Here is a 21,302-nt window from a genome sequence, read left to right as displayed (position 1 = left end):
TTGAAGTAGAGATTCAGTGCACCCTGGGCGTGACCAATGTTCTATTGCCATAATGTCCCCTTGTGTTTGCCCCGCTGACACCCCAGTTATTGGGACAGCAGCCCCCATATGCTGGCTGGCGGCGCCCCCTGAGAACGGTAAAAGTGTCCGTAACCAGGATCCCAGTCTCCGCAGCTGCAGTACGCGACCAGTGATTCCGGTGGAGAATGCCACCAGCCGCAATGGTCCTCTAGGCATTATGAAAAGCACTATTTTACCTGGGCCTATCTCCAAATGATGGTGATTTCACCCAGCTGACGGCCGGAGGCCCGCCTCTGGAGCCTATTCACCTGTTTTGCTACTCGGGCCCCCTTCTGGGTGGGCCTCCGAGTTAGGGCAACGCGCGTGCTCCCCGGGCACGGTGCTGCTGACCCAGTGCGCACGCTGGTACCTTATCTGTTGCTAAATGCCCTACCGCTGGAAGCTTCCCAGGAAAAGTAGACTTCGAGGTCCCACCTGAATTGATCCCATCGCCTGGGGGGAACCCAGTGGTGGCAGGACCTGTATGGTAACTCCATCCCGGTGTAGCTGTCGCTTATTTGTGCCGCCGAAGCAGGCAATGCCCCCTTAGTCTCAAGTTCTACCCCTAGAGAATAACCTTGGGGGCAGACAAGTCTGTGGGAACCAACCGGAAACTTTGGTGCAAATACCGGCCCTTATTCTGAACGTTGCGAATGCTGCACGGTCAATAAAGCCCTGACGCCCTGGGGCTCTACGTGGTCTTTACCAAACTTTGAACGACCGCACACTTGCTATATAACAACTATACCACCCACAAACCGGGTGGAAGGTCTTCATCGAAGCAACCCGAAATCTGTCTTTGGTTGCATGGGAATGCCCCCCAAAGTACATCTGGACCTATTCCTATATGGTTCCTTCAGCTACTCCTCCTGCATGCCTAACTCTTGGTTATGGTGCCCCGCTCAGTGTTCTGCAGGCTAATCGGCTTAACCATGAACTATCGGTCGATTTGAGACAGAGGTAAACCCCGGGTTGCCATCCGCTCGCGAGCGGCGCACCCGCAACCACTTGGACAATCACGCTGGTAACCTTGTGCCGTGATTTAAGCCCTAGTGATGCGCTATGTGGTGACCACTTATTCTTTGCCGCTAAGTCAGAGCGTCCCCGTATTCAATGCGATTGGGGCACTGAGCTGCACCCATATCTAACCCATCTAGTGGCTCAAACCAGACTTCCTTTAGCATTAGATAATAACTACCATTCTATCTTGGTTGCGTAGCCCTGCCCGACTAGGCACCCACCCGGGTGTCTAGGTTACAGTTAGATATGTGTGAGTTCCCCATATCAGTGACCGTTGAAGGCTGCCCACATAAGCATGTTGGCGGGGCCGAGTTGCAGGCTTAAGCATACCTCTTTTAGACTGTCGGCAGCGACCCGTGTGTAACTGCCACTAACATGGCAATGACCGTTCTACGTTAGGACTATCTCCACATGGTCCGCCCTGCCCAAGGACTGATGCACCTGGGAGGGCGAGTCCGTAAGGAATGGGGGGTGGGTGTCGAGGCCAAACAACAATGACAAACGACCCAAGCCCCCTTTCAGCAAAAGGTTGGAGACGAGCGACACGTGGTCACGTGTGGTCGGGATCGGACTGCGCGACCCTTGCTGTAAGTAGCACTTTTATGACGCGCGAGCTCGACCCGAAGTTATGGCAACGCTGTGCATGAGCAACATATTTACACACATATTCGGGCACGGGAGTGAGATCATGAGCCGCCAGGTCCACCACCCTCGGGAACCCAGGCATACCAGGTCCAGCAGCTCGCATACATATTCGGGCACGGCGATATTCATTGATTTACCTAGCATCGCAACCCAGCGTGAACTCTATCCGAAGGTAATCGCGCGCCGTTCATGAGCACTGTATATACATGCATCATCGGGCACGTGGATATTAAATTATCTTCCCAGAGTCCCAGCGTGACCCGCCCGAAGGTGTTGGAGTGCAGTACATGAGCCATAGGTATTAACATACGTACTCGGGCACGGTCGATTAGTGATTAGCTCAAACCGTAATGTGCGCGAAATTAATCGAGCACCGGGCACAAGCACCGACTGAATAACCTATTCGGGTGCAGGGGGTGTCGTAATGCCCGTATTCATTTACTGCGCGCGAATGTGGGCACAAGCAATTCTTGTGAATAATACGTGCACTTGTATCATGTGTCTGCATTATAGGAAACCAGCAATACATGCTGCATATTTATCTAGCGTGAAATCGACCCGAAGGTATTGGAGCAAAACTTGCGAACTATGCCTGCACTTTTATCAAGTATCTGCCTTATAGCAAGCCAGCACATACACGTTGCATATTGTATTTGCGCGAACCAGACGCCAAAGGTATTGCACCGCTTCACATGAGTAATGTCTTTACGTTACAAATACAGGTACGGGGGGCGTGAGAGATACGTACCATAGAACACGATCCCCATTCCAGGTCACGCGAGCACCGCACCAGATTAAGCCTTGAGGTGCGTGGGGGGATTAGTAATACCCGTAATCGCCTGATGTGAACAGTGCATGTACTGGTATCATGTAGCTGCCTCATCGGAAGCCTGGAATTACATGATGCATATTATATAGTGCGAACTCGACAATAAGGCATTTGGAGCACTTTACATGAGCACCGTATTTACATTACATCCTCACGCAGGGGGTGCTTAAGAAATTCGTATTATATTACCCGATCCCCAAAACCGGATCACGCGAGCACCGCACCCGATTTTCCATTGAGGTGCGGGGGTTTTATTAATGCCCATAATCGCGTATGTGAACAGTGCACGCACTTGTGTCATTTATCTGCCATATAGGAAGTCAGCAATACATGTTGCAGAATTATATAGTGCGAACTGACCTGAAGGTGTTGGAGCGCTTTACCTGAGCACCTTATTTACATTACACATTCAAGCACGGGGCTCACAAGATTCGTGTCATACTAAACGATCCCCGTGCCAGGTCCATTGCGCCTGCCGCACGCAGCCCACTGCATGCCCCCCCCCACCCTCAACGGCAGCGTAGCCGACGGGAGGGGGGGCGATAACCTTAACCTTAACCAGGGAGAGCCACCGGGGTTGCACTTTCCGCGATCAGCGGGGACCCAGGCAGCTCCCAGCCTTGCAGTGCTGGTGCATTGGGGCTGTGAACCCACGCTAGACTCCTACCGGCTCCCACGGCACAGGGTATGCGGCCTCAAGCCGTCCGCACCCCCTTTAATTTACTTCGCTCGCGAGGGCGACCGCCATTGCAAAGTATGCCCCGCGGGCGAAAGGCCGACGGACCCGCGATCACTAAAATGTGCGCCCTGCCGGACGGTAATTGATCCTTTACACCGCGCTATAGCTCCCGCCTTAAATAGCACCGTCTGTACCTTTCCGATTCAGGCACGGGAGGATAAGTGATTTGCCCAAAATCACAGGAATGGACGCGACTACGAGGCTCGAAACCTGCCAATGAGTCCTCGCGCCTACTGCGTGGATCAAACCCACGACGGTGAATTGAAACCCACGACGTTGCAATTAAGTGTTTCCCGCTCTACCAAACTGAGCTATCTGCAGAACTATTCCCGCACCAATGGCGGTAGCGCAGCCGACGGACCACACCACCGTCAAGGAGATTCCGTGATGTTCAATTTTTGGAGCGCCTTAACTTGGCACCACACAACACTTTGCACCTTTAGTTTTCAAACTAAAACTGCTCAATCAGCGAGGAATTGGCAAGCCTAATAGACGTAATGCCGAGCCATCCTAACCAGGGAGCTCTATAATGGCACCATCTATCCAGCGCGACCGATTTGGAGCGCTTCCCCTAGCACCACGTATGCAGATGGAGCTGGAGCTCCCTATCGTGTCACACAATTGTCTGCATTGTCACCGTCTGTACATTAATCATTCAGGGACGGGGTAACAGGTGCTAGACGCGCCACTATGCTCAACTAGTAATTATTTGCTTTGGTAATCATCACGCGAGGTCGCCCGGGTGTATGGGACACCTTACCCGGGGAAAATAAGTGATATATTCCTTATCTAGCTTGAACTCGACCCGAAGGTATTGGGGCCCGTAGCACCGTATTTACATACACATTTAAGCACGGGGGGATTAAGTGATTTGTCCCGAATCACAGCATGTGGACGCGGCCTCGCGGCTCGCCCCCTGTATTCCTGCACCAGAGGTGGCAGCGCAGCCGACGGACCACATCCCTTCCCAAAAGGGGAGACGCGAGCACAAAGTCACAGGGAGATTGTGATTACCCAGAAACACAGGAGGATCAGCGTTGAAACCGAACTCGAACCCCGGTCCCCAGACCCAAGCCTGCTAACGTGGCTCGACACAATGGCCTCACTAAAAGGCACACTTTACTTCAACTATCCAGGGAAACCGAGAACGCACCTCGCACCCTGTGCCCACTGAATGCAGTGGAACATAATTTATGACTACAACCTCCCGCGGCGTAGCGATCTCGTTCAGGCTGTTACGGTCCCCCACTGCGCATCGGAAACATTGCTGCTTCCGGACTCCCTGCCCTGCCCCTGGCCAGAGACTGCAGAAAGCACTGGTTAGCCCCAGAGGGAGGCCACGAGGGACTCGCTGCCCCCCCCGTCCTCCCCAAAAGCAATGACCCTCAGGAGCAGTCGTGTGGTGCTGTACATGAGCACCGAAGACAGTGCCAGGAGATGGAGCGCTGTGCGTACGCCCCGTGAAAATTGGACCGGGGCACGTGAAGATGAATAATTCGCCCAAGACCACACTGACTGTGAAATGGTGCAGACGGCTAGACCCAGGCACATAGAGAAAGACGGAGACTAATAGAAATAGATAAGAACAAATAAAAAGATCTAGAGATAACTAAAGAATGGACACAACCACATTTGATGAGCTGTGTAGTGTCAAAGAGAGAGAGAGCAGCACAGCACCATTTTGACTAAGATATTGTGTGTTTCTCCCTGTCTGTGCTGGAGCACTTTTGTCTGCCTTGTGCTACGCACTATTGTGCAAAGCCATCTCTGTAATGTACCGCCTGGGTTTTGGACTGGAAGTGTACCCTGCCACTATAAAATTTTGTGCTTACACATAATTTAAAATTGTTATTCATTAGAGCACCCCATCCAGGGCCATCCCCCCCTTGTGCCGAAGGGCGGGACGAAGTGCTCGCCCAGGCCATACCTAGCAACCCGGAACCCCGCACCCGATGCAGTGCCGCTAGCAAGGCACTGCTCAACGATACCAGATTGAAAGCATGACCGGGCGCGGGTGTCCCAAGAAACAGCTGGCACAAAGCTGAGAACCCTGGGCGTTTCTGTGATAATCCCGCGGCCCCTGAAAACAGAACGGGGGGTGACTGGCCACGCGGCGTGCCACAGAATAGAATTTAAAAGCACGTCTCCGTAGAGACAGAAACGTTTCCCCTGCGCCTTGGTTCTACCATAAATAGCAGCAATGATATTCAAAACCCACGTCTCCGTAGAGACAGAAACGTTTCCCCAGCGCCTTTGACCTCTCGACGGCTTTACCATATGCTCATTTGCCCCCTGAGCTGTCCTGCCTGCTCAGCCCTCTCGCGCCTCGCTGCGCCGTAATTGCAGGCTGATACCCCCCAACTAAGCGCCGACATGCCCCGCCGAGTGTGGGGGGGGGGGGGGGGGTCACCGGAGACCGACCAAATATTCGCAACCGGCCGACAATCCCCGCACAAAAGGACGGGCGTAAATTCCCCCCCCCGGCCAAGACCCAGGAGAGGCTAGCCACCCAACGCACATCCGACACAAAGGCCCTGAGCCATCGTGGCCCAACTTGCGCCCTCCCCGCCCGCGGCTATCCGGGCCGCAGGGCCCCGTCGACCTGGTACTGCCCAGGGACGGGGCCGGGGCGAGAAGGGTTAAGCAAGACTCACCTAGACAACAAATGGTGACGGTGGGACCCGCGAGGCGATGTCGACGGCCACAAAACCCCGAGACAGCGACGACCGACCGAGGTGGGTAAAAGGGCGAGGTGGGCGACAAAGAGGTCGCCAGTGAGGGTGGGGGAAGGCTAAATAGCCTTCCCCTCACACCTGGGCCCGGAAGTGACGCGCCTTTCGCGTCACTTCCGGCCCCCTACACGGAGGGGGGCACGATCAGGAACCCTGCCCCCGCCCCCCCCGAAGTATGGAGTGGGGAGGGGTGACCGGGGCCCCGGGGCCACTAAGGCGCCGACCGCCGAGTGGCCCCCTGCGGGGGCCGCGGTCAGCGGCAGATTCGCTGTTTTGAAGTTTCCCTCCTCTCTGGCAGGGCTGTGCTGCGCCGTGTTCAGCAGGCAGCGGCTTAGTTATTCTCACGAGTCCCTCCCTATCGCATTTGTAGCTCAGAAGTTGCCCCCCGACCACGTGTGTAATCCACTTCTCCTGTTCAAAATGCACTGACTGGTTGGGAATGAGCGCGTGAAGGAGGGATCTCGTGTAAGCTGTGAGCAGCAGGTCCTGTATCTTTTTTTTCGTTGCATTCTTGTGACTGTAGTTTATTTGCCCCATTATAGGTGCAGAACTACAATAACCAGAATACAAAGAAAACAAAATGGTTTTATGGACGATACACCCGGCATGGGTCACGCCAGATCTATGGCTCGTGGTGACATTTAAAGTCAACAATAGTTTGCATGCCGGAGCCCCAGGTGTATCTTGGAAGAGACACAACTACAAGTCCCAGAATGCAGAGTGTTTTTGGTTAAAATACCAGGAGTAGCTGATGGCGTTGCAACAAACAAATGATGGACGGAATGCTGACAATGCAGACATTCTCCCCCAGTCAAGAGATCTGGGTTAAATCCATCGTTCTTTTGCCCACTACACCACCCCAGTTTCCACATGGCCATATGCAAATCAGTCTTGACCCTGTGCCTCATGGGAACAGTCCAGCCCGAACTGCCAAGCCATGTCTTCCCTGGACCGGAATCAAGCATCCTAGGACCGGTTTCTGGCTATCAGCCGTCATCAGCCAGGATAGCTTGACTCCAGTGGCGCAGTGAGCACGGGTCCCACGTCTGGGAATACCCATCCCACTTAGGGCGAAAAGCGTTGCAACAAACAAATGATGAACGATGGATTTCACCCAGATCTCTTTACTGGGGGAGAATGTATGCATTGTCAGCATTCCGTCCATCAATTGTTTGTTGTAACGCTTTTCGCCCTAAGTGGGATGGGTATTCCCAGACGTGGGACCCGTGCTCACTACGCCACTGGAGTCAAGCTATCCTGGCTGATGACGGCTGATAGCCAGAAACCGGTCCTAGGATGCTTGATTCCGGTCCAGGGAAGACATGGCTTGGCAGTTCGGGCTGGACTGTTCCCATGAGGCACAGGGTCAAGACTGATTTGCATATGGCCATGTCTAAACTGGGGTGGTGTAGTGGGCAAAAGAACGATGGATTTAACCCAGATCTCTTGACTGGGGGAGAATGTATGCATTGTCAGCATTCCGTCCATCAATTGTTTGTTGTAACGCTTTTCGCCCTAAGTGGGATGGGTATTCCCAGACGTGGGACCCGTGCTCACTACGCCACTGGAGTCAAGCTATCCTGGCTGATGACGGCTGATAGCCAGAAACCGGTCCTAAGATGCTTGATTCCGGTCCAGGGAAGACATGGCTTGGCAGTTCGGGTGGACTGTTCCCATGAGGCACAGGGTCAAGACTGATTTGCATATGGCCATGTCTAAACTGGGGTGGTGTAGTGGGCAAAAGAACGATGGATTTAACCCAGATCTCTTGACTGGGGGAGAATGTATGCATTGTCAGCATTCCGTCCATCAATTGTTTGTTGTAACGCTTTTCGCCCTAAGTGGGATGGGTATTCCCAGACGTGGGACCCGTGCTCACTACGCCACTGGAGTCAAGCTATCCTGGCTGATGACGGCTGATAGCCAGAAACCGGTCCTAGGATGCTTGAGTCCGGTCCAGGGAAGACATGGCTTGGCAGTTCGGGCTGGACTGTTCCCATGAGGCACAGGGTCAAGACTGATTTGCATATGGCCATGTCTAAACTGGGGTGGTGTAGTGGGCAAAAGAACGATGGATTTAACCCAGATCTCTTGACTGGGGGAGAAGGTATGCATTGTCAGCATTCCGTCCATCAATTGTTTGTTGTAACGCTTTTCGCCCTAAGTGGGATGGGTATTCCCAGACGTGGGACCCGTGCTCACTACGCCACTGGAGTCAAGCTATCCTGGCTGATGACGGCTGATAGCCAGAAACCGGTCCTAGGATGCTTGATTCCGGTCCAGGGAAGACATGGCTTGGCAGTTCGGGCTGGACTGTTCCCATGAGGCACAGGGTCAAGACTGATTTGCATATGGCCATGTCTAAACTGGGGTGGTGTAGTGGGCAAAAGAACGATGGATTTAACCCAGATCTCTTGACTGGGGGAGAATGTATGCATTGTCAGCATTCCGTCCATCAATTGTTTGTTGTAGCTGATGGCGTTACCCATGGCAATGGAGAACTTTGCTGCTGTGGCAAAACTGTAAACAACTTGTTTGCATATTTGTTATTCCGGTCCTATATAAACCCCAACCTTAGAAAGACACAAAGCTGGACCGTGTCATTAGGCAGAGCTGTTGAAACTCCTCGTTGATATGAAGGAGGGGAAAGTGGTTTGCTAGAGGAATAAACAGCAGCCATTGACAAAGCCAATGAGTCTGGCTGGAATGTGCTAAGCATGCAAAAGCATGCCTGGAGAAATGCATATCAGTGCACTGTAGACAGGACTGTTGGCTTTCACAATGCTGGTTTGAAAAAAACATACATGTAGCACAGGATACAACATTTATGTATCTTGAGCTGGTTTTAAAGCACATCTATATACGTATGTGTGAAAGGTGTAATTTTGAGTGCAAGATCAAGGGAGTGTGCATTATAGCAACATTTTGTTTTTATTAACAGCAGGGGCATGGGACCCTTACAGTGCTTACTGTATGAGCGAGACATAAAACAAAGTCGTAGTAAAAACACACAGATATAAAATGTTACAAAGTTATGTGCAAACATGTTAAGGAGTCTGATCTTTAATGCAGCCAGACTATTTGAAGTTTGTAAGAGGCAGATGCGAGGAGCAGTGACGCCAGCACTCAAACTTCTGTGCGGCCTGGCAGCAGTAGAAGTAGGTGGCAGCGGCATGGCAGGGGTGTCATCGGGCACGTGAAATGTAAAGTGAGGAGCCCAGTGCGAGATGGGCGGAAGCAGGAAAACCACAGGGCGCCTGAAATGTTAAAGTGCAGGGCTGTAGCTGGCTTTAGTATAGACAGGGCCGCTGGAATTATGTGATTGTACGGCTTTGGCGATTGTTGCATAATTATAGATTTACCACATAATTAGGGCTCCCGCTTTTATGGTATTTATTTTTTTAACATTTCCGTCTGTATTTATCCATATTTTTTTTTTGCCATCTTATTGGTATTTATCCGTATTTATTTTGTGTTTCAAGAATAAATGTAGCTGTAAAATAGTATTTTCTGCATTTATATAACTCTTCGACGTGCACTCAAACATGGGTGCCTGCCACATTTTAGAAAACTAAGCAGCCACGTACAGCAAAAGACTACACTCAAAGGTACATATTAGCATCATACTACAAATACATGTTAACATATGTCTTTATTTAAGGAAATCTCATCCTGTATTTTAACCCCTCATGCTGTCTGCCTGCTCAGCTGTTGCTTAGAATTCATGAACGACAGCATGGAGAGTTTCTCATAAGAAGCACCATTTTCAGTATTATTCTGCTTTTGAAAGCAAATACGGACAGGAAACACATTGTTTTCTGTCTGTATTTATCTGTAAAATCAGTAAAACCGGAAAACCGGAAGGTTTACACATAATCTATCATCTGCCGCATAATCTGCAGATTTTAACAAACAAAAAAAACTGCTTCTAGTGCAAACGGTTCAAAAGTTACTAAAAATGCGACAACACGTGTTGCCGCGCAGTGGAAGGCCCTTTGCAAAGCTGGACTGGTCACCTTTCTGTTGCATATTGATATATTGGAGTATTAAATGTGTACTAATGTAATGCAATCAAGGGCCAGAAAGTGATATAAAGTTTAAAATGATGAAATAATATAGTAATACTATTAAAAAATGTGCCGCATCATGCCGCATCATTTGTCTTTTCTTGCTGCATAATTTACTCAAACCTGATGCATAATTTGACCCTCACCTGCTGCATATTTCCAGTGGCCCTAGGTATAGGGCAGCCTGACCCCAAGATGGCTACCTGATGTCTTACAAGATCACAGCTTTTGTTGTTGCTCTCCCAGGACTTTAGGGGGCCATCCTCAGGCCAGGCCACCCCTAGCTGCAAAACAAAAGCCAATAATGCGAACGTCATGGAGTCAAGCTCGCATAAGAGTTCTGACAAATACATAAATAAAAAGCCTGCTGCAGTACAAAAAAGAAAACTTAAAGAAATGACTGCTTTCTGTGTAGAACAAATGTGAGTCACAGACTTGAATGCAACAAAAAGTGTGATGATGGATTGTAGTTGCCAGCTGTAAGACAGTACCTGCACTTCAGTGGAAGCACTTCTGAGGGGTTAGAATGATGCACATGTTTCTTATTATCTTATCCCAGTTGTTTGTCTGTATTACGTCAAGTGCAATTTAGATCTGTTTCAATTTATTTTATAGCTATCCGACAAATTAAATTTAATGCAACTGAGACAGCCTGACGACATGTGTTTTGTAACATGAATTAGTTCGTAGCCTTTTCATGGCAGAAACACTGCATCGAACATAATCAATTGAGCAAAATGTAATAGATCTGTTTCGCTTTATAGCTATCGGACAAGTTAAATTCTATCTAAAAGAAATGAGTCTGCCTGACGACGTGTTTTGTGATTTATGAATTGATTTGTAGTTTTTTCACTGCAGGATTACAGTATCGCACATGCTCAATTGAGCAAAATGTTGCACACAGTAATGCGGCATAGGCCAATGGAAATTAGTAAAGACTCGCACTAAATTTTCAGACAACTGTTGGGCGGAAGGCTAAGACGGCGTCCACCGTGTGAAAATAGTGGGTGGGCGCCGTGGACCTGCGTGTACCCCCGACTTGTGCCCTGCTTACCACATAATTCCAGTGACACTGCCTATAACTGTATGACCCCACCTGTCATTCATGGCATTTTAACCAACAGCTTGTTGAATTCTGGGAGAGTTTCATTGTAACCATTGTAAGTTTGGTTTTACAAAGTGTGGGCTAAAAGCCAGACTGACTTAATGTTTCTTACATTGCCAGCTGTCACATGGCAGGCATGCATGTTACCCAGGGCCACTGGAATTATGCGGCGGAGGAGGACCAAATTATGTGGGAGGGGTGAACACATTATGTGGCATAATGCTGTGCATTTTATGATAGTACTTCTTAATTATTTTGTCATTCTTACTCCTGGTAATAGTGTCTGGGAATAGGGTGCACCTTATTAGTTACAATTTAACACCCAAATACAGCAATAATCAACGTAAAGATGACCAGTCAAACTTAGCGAACAGCGTTCCGGGGCCCAGAAACCCTAGTCTATATTTTGTGTAATCAACACAAAACCTCTCTGAGCACACATAAAGTAGTAAATGGTCAATAACAGTCACAAAGTCTCAAATAATGTAATCCACTTTTAATCTTTCTACATCCGTTCAGGGACATAATTTACTCCATATTCGATTTTCCATAGTACAGCTTCATCAGCAGTATGGCTTTAGCTCATCAATGGTTGAACTTGATGTTGTCGATTTGTAAACAAAGCAGTTTCCTACAGCCAACATGCCAACATGTGTTTTGTCGCTTAGGCTCTTCCACACAGATGTGGCGTGTGGAGCAACATTACAATTATAGAGCAATTATCACTTTATACACACCTTAAGGTTTCTGGGGTGCCAGTTTTTCATTTACAGGCAGACCACTTCCACTTCTCAGCTGAACTGCGACCGCATGCCATCTACTGGGGCAATGCTAGCGCTTCTCGTGAGGCAGTGGGCGCTGTGAATCTATAGGAGACAGGAATGCAGCACCCAAGCTATGTTCTTTTGTATAGCTGCCACCTTTCCAGGGGTCCATGAGTGACTAACTGGTCCATCTCAGGTATTTGCTTTACATCCTGGGGTTTTGTAGTTCTTTTTTTAAAATGTGGCAAACAAGACTACAAGTCCTAGAATGCACAGGGAAAAACACTGAAGTGGAGCAGCAGGTCAAGCATTAACCTAGAACCTTGGCGAGCGGCTCGCCTCGGTGGCTGGGCACAGGCACTTCTCAGGGGAATTGTGGCACATTTTTGGAACTTCCTGCAAGATATCTTTCCCAGTCACAGCAACAGTATAAAAACGTGTTCATGAAGATCCTTGATCCCAGGCTTGCTAATATATTTTGATCACCACAGATGAGAACCTGCATACCAGTTCAATGTAACGTGGTGGTGTCAGTCCAATGTAAATCCTGCGACTAGCACATATGGAACCAGGAAAAAGATTCAATGTCCCAACTGGTATACATAATAGTATAACTTATTTATGCAGTAAGCATGGACATCATTTGGGATTAGTCAGGGGTCGCAGCTGTGACCTCTAGCTTGCTCCCTGCTTCTCCAGGCACTTCCTTTGCGACCCCTGGTCTCAAAGGGGGCAACATTTGCCTCCTCTGAGGCCAGGGGTCGCAAAGGAAGTGCCTAATGACGTCCATGGCAGTAAAGATGATAACTCGAGAACTAATTGTTAATAGTCGCTGATGTTCTGGCCCTTACAAAACCGTCCAGCGGCTCCAAGTAGCCATCATCGCTTTGCATTCTGGGACGTGTAGTTTTGTGTTTCTCTACAAGTGGGCGCCTAGACGACCCCTGTCGGAAGGTGCTGTTGGTGAGAACGCCAGGACTGGCAGGGGCTGATGCACAGGGCGCTGCTGCACAGCCTGGCAGGTATGCACTTGGAGAGCAGAAAGGCATCCTAACGCCCCTGACCCATAAACGAGGTGAAATGTTGCCGTTGCTCGCGTGCAGAATCTTTCCCAATCCGGAGACGCTAGCTCCGAGCCAGTGAGGCAGACAAGAGCCTCCATTTGAACGACCGCCAATTTCTATCACGCTGCACGCACTGCCAGTTTCCAAAAAGAGCGCGGAGATACAATTATTAAATCACACATTTGCAAAAAAAAGCATATATTTCCATGGCTATTTACATTCATGCTGTAGCCCAGCAGACCCGGGAGCTCGCACCCGATTGGCTGCTCTTTCTCTCCCTGTCACCTTTGTGAGAGTGCTTTCCGCAGCCGGTAACCCCCGAGGCTGGCAGTCTGCACAAACGGATATCTGCTGCTCAATGGAGTTGTGTACATACGAATCCTCGCATTTGCATGTTAAAGGCAGGCTCGGGTGGGGGCTGTGCTGTTTGTGTAACTGACAGGCGCGCAGCTGTTGTCTTGCGACCTGTCCTGCTTCCGCGCACGCGATATGTCATATGTTGTACGACGAGGAGTGCAACATGTTTTGTTGTTGATGAATCATGTCTATATATTATTACTATGTTTTCTGTGGTTCACTCTGCATAGAGAGTAGCCCTCGGCTGTTTGAAATTTCGAATGTAAAACAGAGTGAACAATCAAGGGCGTAACTTCCGTTGGTGCAGCGGGTGCAGTGGCACTGGGGTCAAAAAGCCTGAGGCCTTTCACAGTCCATACAGTGGACAGGTTTCCTTCCTTGCACTAGGGCACATGGCACACTGGCTACTTCTCTGTGAACAATTATATTGGAGGAGTCGAGCGGCGTAGCTCAATTGGTGCAGCAGGTGCAGTGCACCGTGGCTGAGAGCCCCAAGGTGCCCTTTGAACCCTGACAATTGCTGTATTTTACAATCACTTTAATAGTGAAATAGGACGTTTCATAGCTTGAACCAGGGCCCTGGCATCATTGCTACAGTACTGAAAGGAGAGAATCTGGTAAGGGCCAGAGTGCCCGAACTTGCAGATTCGAGTCTCAGCGTCGGCTCAAGCATCCTGTGATCCTGGGGAAAACACTTAGGGCCATATGTAGGAAGCCCAATACCGGTCGGTAACGGACGATTTTCGGTAAAAATCACGTTACCGACCGGTATCCAGGCTTATGGTATGTAGGGGGGACATTTCAGGATTCGGTAATTTACCGAATCGGTAAAATTACCGAATCGGTAATTTTACCGATTCGGTAAATACCGAATCCTGAAATGAGATGTAGGGGGAGTGTGTGGGTGTAGTGTGGATTCGTTATTTACCACCAACTAAAAGTTGGTGGTAAATGACGAATGTCTTAGAAAAAACATTATTTGGCCCTTAGAAGTGTGCAATGTGGCAGACATACATGCCCTTAGGGCATGTATGTGTGCCACATGTGCACACATGCAGGAATCAGGGGTGCAACAGGGTGTCACTGTGACACCCTGCCACCCTTGATTGTGCTCCCCCCATTACCGAATCGGTATTTACCGATTCGGTCATGGTAACTGGCTTCCCATTGATTCCTATGGGCCTCCTGGCCCATAGGAATCAATGGGAAGCCAGTTACCATGACCGAATCGGTAAATACCGATTCTTAATTACCGACCAATACCGAATCGGTAATTTTTACCGACTAATTACCTACATAGCATTTACCACTTCATAAATACCGAATCGGTAAAATTCGGTATTTATGAAGTGGTAAATGTTAGGCTACCTACATAAGGCCCTTAATCTCCCAGTGCCTACAAAAAATGAATGTGTCCTTGTGCAATGCAACAGGTGCTCATGTAAAGCGCTCTGATACCTTCGGGTTGAGTTCGCGCTATACAACACTGGGATACAAAAATGAGTCCAGGATTAATCATTTTTTCTGAAACGTAATACGTTTTAGCAAGAATGACAAAATGTATATAAAAAAAATGATCTTTCCTAATTTACGAGTGGTTTACTTTTCGCATTGTCTAAATTTTCCACCAACGTTCCCTGTTTTTCGAACATTGTTGTTTCACTTGAATAAGGCGCCTACAGCGTTTATGCTCAGTCTCTCAGACAATATCGGAACAACAACGCCTGGTTTGCAGAATTTAGGGGCATATCAGCAACACCCGGCGATAATTATTTCTCAGCGCTCTTAGCGTGAGGATAATTATCGCCGGCTAGCGTGGATTTTTATCGCTGAGATGGCGTGCTATTAGCAACGCTTATCTCCTCAGCGACAAAAATCCTCACGCTAACTGCCTAACGTGAGATTATCGCTGGAAACCCAGCGATAATCTCACGTAGTGTGGCGTTAGCTTGATGATAGGGACTCACAAACTTAGCCATGATATCCACCTTCCATAGGATATCATGGCTAAGTCAGTCCTGAAGCAGGCGTAAGGAAAGTAGCGATAACAGGGGTTATCGCTACTTTTCCTGCGGCTATGCTTCATAGCGTGGGGCTTGATGATAGGAGAAATGTCGCTTAGCAACATTTCTCCTGTCATGTTAGGTCAGGAACGCCCACTTTGCATCTCATTAGAGATGCAAAGCTGGGCGTTAGGAATCCCCACGCTAAAGCAAGGTTTCACGCGTTAGCGTGGCCTTGCTAATTAGGCGATAAAATTATCGCCGCTTTTCGGCCGAAAACGGCCACAAAAGCGGCGATCATTTTTTATCGCCAGCTTGTAAATATGCCCCTTAGTTTGTTCTGGTTTGACTCTGTGCACTAGTGCTGTAAATCACCTGCAAGGGTTAAACCGAAAGCAAACTGAGTCTGGTCATAGCTGAGGGAGACGGTTAACCTCGAATAAACCCCGAGTCAATAGAACGCAGCCCTGCTAATGTTTGGACTTGCAAAAGTCACTGTGTGGAAACGTTTTTATTTCAACACAAACTGTGTACAGCATGCAAACACATTTAGCACGGTTTTCAGTCATTGTCTGAACTTCCGCCGCCTGTTTGCAGTTTTTTGGACCGTGTGCTCCAATTCCTAAAGAAACAAGACATTAATATCGAAATGAGATCGAACCGGAAGGTACCATTGATAGTAAACTCTGGACACACTTTGCAGAACTGTTATTTAATCCATCGTTTTTAACGTAGAGAGGAGTTTATATTCATGTGCAATGGGTTCCTGCTTCTCATAGTAGTGCATCTCTTTTTCTGGTGCCTGCAAACCACATTTGTCATCTTTCCACTCCCCTACATTTTCCCATGCCCATTACTTGTCTTACTCGCAAACTATGTTCTTATTATGTAACCTATTGTTGTCTTTTTCTCTGACATTTCACCTCTTACCCACTGTTGCTTACACTTTGGTAGCCAATGTAGGGCCAGAGTTTCAGCATAACCACTGACGTTGTAAATCAGTTCCAGTAAAGTCATCATCCATAAATGTATCTTATGTGGAAATCTTGAAAGTAGGCCATGGGACTGGCCCGCGTGGACCAACCTTGGTCAACATTGACTTACACTGCCATTGTCCTGCACTCGTTCTAGCTTCACCTGAGTGGTGTCTGTCCATCGGACACAGGAAGGATGAGGGCCAGTTCACTGGTCTGTCTGATGGGGGTTGGCAGTTTGAGTAAAAGCTCTCACCAGTGGATATGTCCTCCCACTTCCCTACGTTCTGCGCGATGGGAACATGTACTTGAATACAGATGGGTTGAAGCAGCCTTTGAGGCATTCATAAGCACAGAGAAGACAGGACATTAGCTTTTGGACTGAGGCATACGAATGGTCAGTTTAAAGTGAGGGGAGGCAGCAGCATCTTGTCAGGCACTGCTTCCCAGGATGGAGAAAGATGGCGTATGAAGACTCGGTGTAGGGGTACTGCTCAAGTAAGGGATTGTAATGTAAGACAGAGTGACAGGATTCATGCCAGTTTTCAGTTTTTGTTTATTTCACCTTTATTTGATGTAATATGCAACCTGAATATAAACAAATGCAAAATTTGAGGGGGGGGGGGTAGTTGAGGGACACATTATATCTGAGTCACAGAGCCCGGATAGCCTGGGTTGTTTAAAATGATAGAATACAATGAAGTGTTTTCAGTTGTTTTTATAAAGCTGAAAAGTTTTTTTTACTCTGGTTGGTGGCCAGTTGGTCTGCTAAAGATTGAAAAATTGACCCGTTTATGTCTTTGTTAAGGAAGGGACCTCAAAAACTGTTCTGCTTACAGATCACAGTACCCGGCTAGTTTGGCTGTCGGTGATCCTGTGAATGCTGGCTAGTTTGTTGACATTGAGTTTAGCTTGAACTGGTATCTGGTGTAGCCGTTGTCTGAACGAATGATGTATGTACCTTTCTCTTGGCATTTACTACTTTTTTGGTGGGTGACTCTTAGATGTTTTGCATTAGTTGACCTATTTTTGTCTAATAAAACCAGTGTGTGGAATATTACAGTTATGGATTGTGGCACTGAGAAGGGCTCATGCAAGGATGAAATTGATGCTGAGCTAGAAATGGCTACAATCATTCCAGTGCATGTGTAAAGTATTGGGTGGGATGCTACATCCTTCTCGTTGATACGTTGCCAAGATTTGTAAAACGTAATTTCTGAATGATTTTGCTCCCAAATATGAAGAGACACTGGAATGATGCATTAATGGATAGTCAAGTTATTTGGAAGTTTTAATTGAATTATGCAAAAAGAAAGGGCAAATTGTGCAGCATTATGAGGCATATACTGCTGCAGTATTACTTTTTTTTTCAATAGTGTCTGGGCAAATGTTCCATATCATGGGCTGCAGATGAACACCTATATACAGCAATTGACTGCTAAAAAAGGGACGAATTGGCCCTTGCAAATGGTCTGCCACTGTGTTATATGTCATTTTTTCTGTAACTTTTGATCTGTTTGACCTTGGAACAGCATTTTTGTGTTGACATCTTTAAGTTACACAGCACATGTGGTCAATCGCTGTGGTTGCAGAGCCGCATAATTTTGACTATCCTGCCAATATCCTACATTACATACTGTTCCACCAATCGTATAGCAGTGGTGCACATTTGCAGAAATACATTGGCTGGAAAAAACAATGAAAACAATTAAAAAAATTCTAATTGTGTGTAAATCCCCACTCGTAAATAACACTGCCATGAGCATATCTTAGAGCTTTCTGGCTTTGTGCATTGCATCTAAGTCAAGCGTTCTTGCTTTATGGATTTTGTATGTGGAAGCCATATGTAACATGTTTGAAAAGTTTTGAGAAGTGGACCTATTGAATGTTGGTGTTTGCGGCTCTGAGATGGCAGGTGCACGGAGGCGAAACAATTTTATCCATATTCAATTGCTATGTAGTGCTTTGACTGTAGTTGTTTCCCCCACACCATGGATCTTTAGTCAGCTTGCTAGAGCTGCTGCCCCTGGGACATCAGGCCATATAAAGGGAGTGAGATAAATAGAATGATAAAATCCCTTAAAAAAATCCTCAATGCGAGGTACAGTCAGACATTAATTTTGATTTTTAAAAAAAAAAGATATATATATATATATATATATTTTTTTTTTTGTGCAGAGTTTTATATAGCGCGATCTTTACCCGAATCCAATCAGGTATCAGAGCGCTTTACATAGCACCAGTTACGTTACATGAGGACATGTAACATAACTGTAATGATTTATAGGGTTAGGTTGTTTCTTGCTCATAGAGTTCTTTTTCCCATATAAATGTCTGTCTCTTGTCAAATGGGGTTTGGCCAGAAAGTGGGCCGCACACACCATGTCATCCATGCAACGATCGCGTGCAGGCCTAGGTATGTATATGGAGAATGAACACCTATCGTACAAAGTAGGGGCTGTGCCCGGAAGTTCTTGAAGATTTGGAAATGGTGGAGACCCACCCATGGGATTGGCGAACCAAGGGATGATAAGGTTAGAGATGTTCCTGTCAAAATTAATACATCGGTTTTTGATCTAAGAGTGGTGAAGGGAGAATCCCAAGAGATGGTTTGAGATGTGAATGGATTGTTCATTTCAAATGTTTTGATCAGATTCTGTCCATATTGGAGTAATACTGGCATCTGTATCCATTATGTGCCACAATGTATTAAAAGTGTAATTTACAACGCCTGCATGTAGAACCATTAGTTTCCCTAAGTCACGAGTGTTGCTAGTATATTATCTATTTGTTAATTAAAACTTCAATAAAAATATTTAGGAAAAAATGAATGTCTCTTGGACTCCTCCCTCTATATTTACTTGTTTATGTATTAGGCGTTATGTCCTTAGCGGTGGTGAGTGCTTGGACTAGTACTGTTGCACTGTTCCTAATGTTGCTATAGATTTCATATTATCTCTTATTCATCTATTATTAACAGATGGACCAGACAGTGATCTACCCAGACACCATATAAATAATGCACGTTGACATAGACTATTTAGCTGAAATTGGCAGGTTCATTTATATATGTATTTAAGGTATTTTAGAATGCATAGCTAGCTCTGATTCTCTTGTAGTACTGTTGGACACCGGGGACATGGTGCATGGGTTCTCATTGCCCGGTGTGAAGGTGGTCTGGAGTTATTGTGTTTGTCAGTGAAGGGAAGATCAGACTATGTGTTGTTGGACTATGTGCATGTGTCTGTATGTGTGTGTCTGCATGGGACCTTTCCCCTCCATTCGTGCCATGAGGTTCAATGACTATCCACTCCCCGGCCTGAAGTGTTAGTGCTGTTGAACACTTTTTGCCAGCTCTGTATCTACAGAACTGCGCTGCATGAGAGTTAGTGATGTATTCAGGGCCACTGGAATCATGCAATGCCTCGGACGCTGCCTTTTCTGCATAATAATAGACTTGCTGGTTTGCTACATACTCTATCATGTGCTGCGTGGTCTGCAGATTTTAACAAAAAACTATTGTTTTTAGCACAAATGGACAGAAAGTTACTAAAACGTTGTAACGTGTTGGCGAGCAGTGGAAGGCCAGTTTCCAAGGTTAACTGGTCATCTTTCAGTTGCTTATTTCATTGTTTAATCGGGTACTAATCGTGTGACATTTTTGCCCCGACAGCATCACCATGTGTAAAAATGTCAAAATAATAAAGTAATGTTATCAAACGATGGGCCGCATTTTGTCACATAATTTGCCTTTACTTGATACATTATTTGATGCTCCCCTGCCGCATAATTTCAGTGGCCCTGGATATATTTTAGCTACCATCTTCTAATGGACGGGTTGAGATGCAGCTGTGTGAGTAGGGTGTGCTGTTAGCCTGACAACCCTTTGCCATCCATATCGGTGTGGTACCATGTGGTGAGGCTGTGTTGTGGTCAGACTTGTACATGTTTCTGTAGAGGTTGTCTGAAGAAGGCATGCATTGTGAAGGCATCACTGCTTTACCTACTTAATGTACTGATGGGTGTAGTTGAGTGTATGATTTTCATGCCCCAGGTTGTAAGTAGTAAACAGGCTGAGGTGCACATACTTTGGTAGGTAGGAAAAAGTGTAAAGCATCACTCATACCCTTGCAAAATTCTCAGGAAAAACCACCGACAAGAGTGCACAGCAGTCCATGTAGATAGGGATGCTGCTAAGAGGCGCCAAAGGAGGCACCTGAAAACTAAATGGGGAGGTAGAGAAAGCATTCCTGATATATCCAGGATGAGGTCAAAAAACATCCTAAAGGGTAGAGAAAAAAAAACTTGTTATTATACATGAAGGTGCCACAGAAAGAATCAGATGGGACAAAAACATCAGAACCCTGCCTGAGGGCAAAGGAAGGTTCAAGTGCGAAGGGGCAATCTCAGAAGCTTATCCCAATGAAAGACTACTAGTGAGGCAGGCAGCAATCTGCAAGCAAACCGAGTAACCCATCGCCATGCGGCAGGCGAGCGGGACTGGAAGACTGCGAGGGCACTGGCTGCATGTATTAATATTCATAAGAGTGGTGAATGGTGGCAAGGGCAAGCTGTTAGAAAGTAATCAACGTGCACTTTTTGAAATCAGTTTACAATCTTAAAAAATACATCATTAATGCGTTGTGAGTAAACTCAAGTCATGTTTCAAGGACAAAGAAGAAAGACCTAAGGAAAAACAGACTAGCTCGAGGCTGTAGACAATGAAAAAATTATGTTTTTTTTCGCGTTAGCAGAATGATTCTTGATTTGTTTTCTCCATGACGTACAATATATGAAACAATATAAAAACTAATAGTAAGTGGGTGCACAGTGCCAACGACAAACCCCTTGCAATGTATGGGCCTTACAGTTAGTAATCCTCACGCACTAGCCAATAGTTTCTTAAGAAATCTCTAATGTATACCGCTGGTGTAATTATGTGT

General features: G+C 47.1%; 1 protein-coding gene across 3 annotated transcripts in view; it reads left to right on the top strand.

Annotated features, from left to right (window-relative positions):
- The window catches only part of CRYBG1 (crystallin beta-gamma domain containing 1), a 901,344-nt gene that overhangs the window by 3,601 nt on the left and 876,441 nt on the right, over window positions 1-21,302 (top strand). The gene's annotated exons all lie outside the window — the stretch shown is intronic.

This window comes from Triturus cristatus, chromosome 6 (assembly GCF_964204655.1).
Source record: "Triturus cristatus chromosome 6, aTriCri1.1, whole genome shotgun sequence".
NCBI classification, from domain to species: Eukaryota; Metazoa; Chordata; class Amphibia; order Caudata; family Salamandridae; genus Triturus; species Triturus cristatus.
Note: the sequence above shows the minus strand (reverse complement) of the source record. Positions and strands in the feature narration are given on the sequence as shown.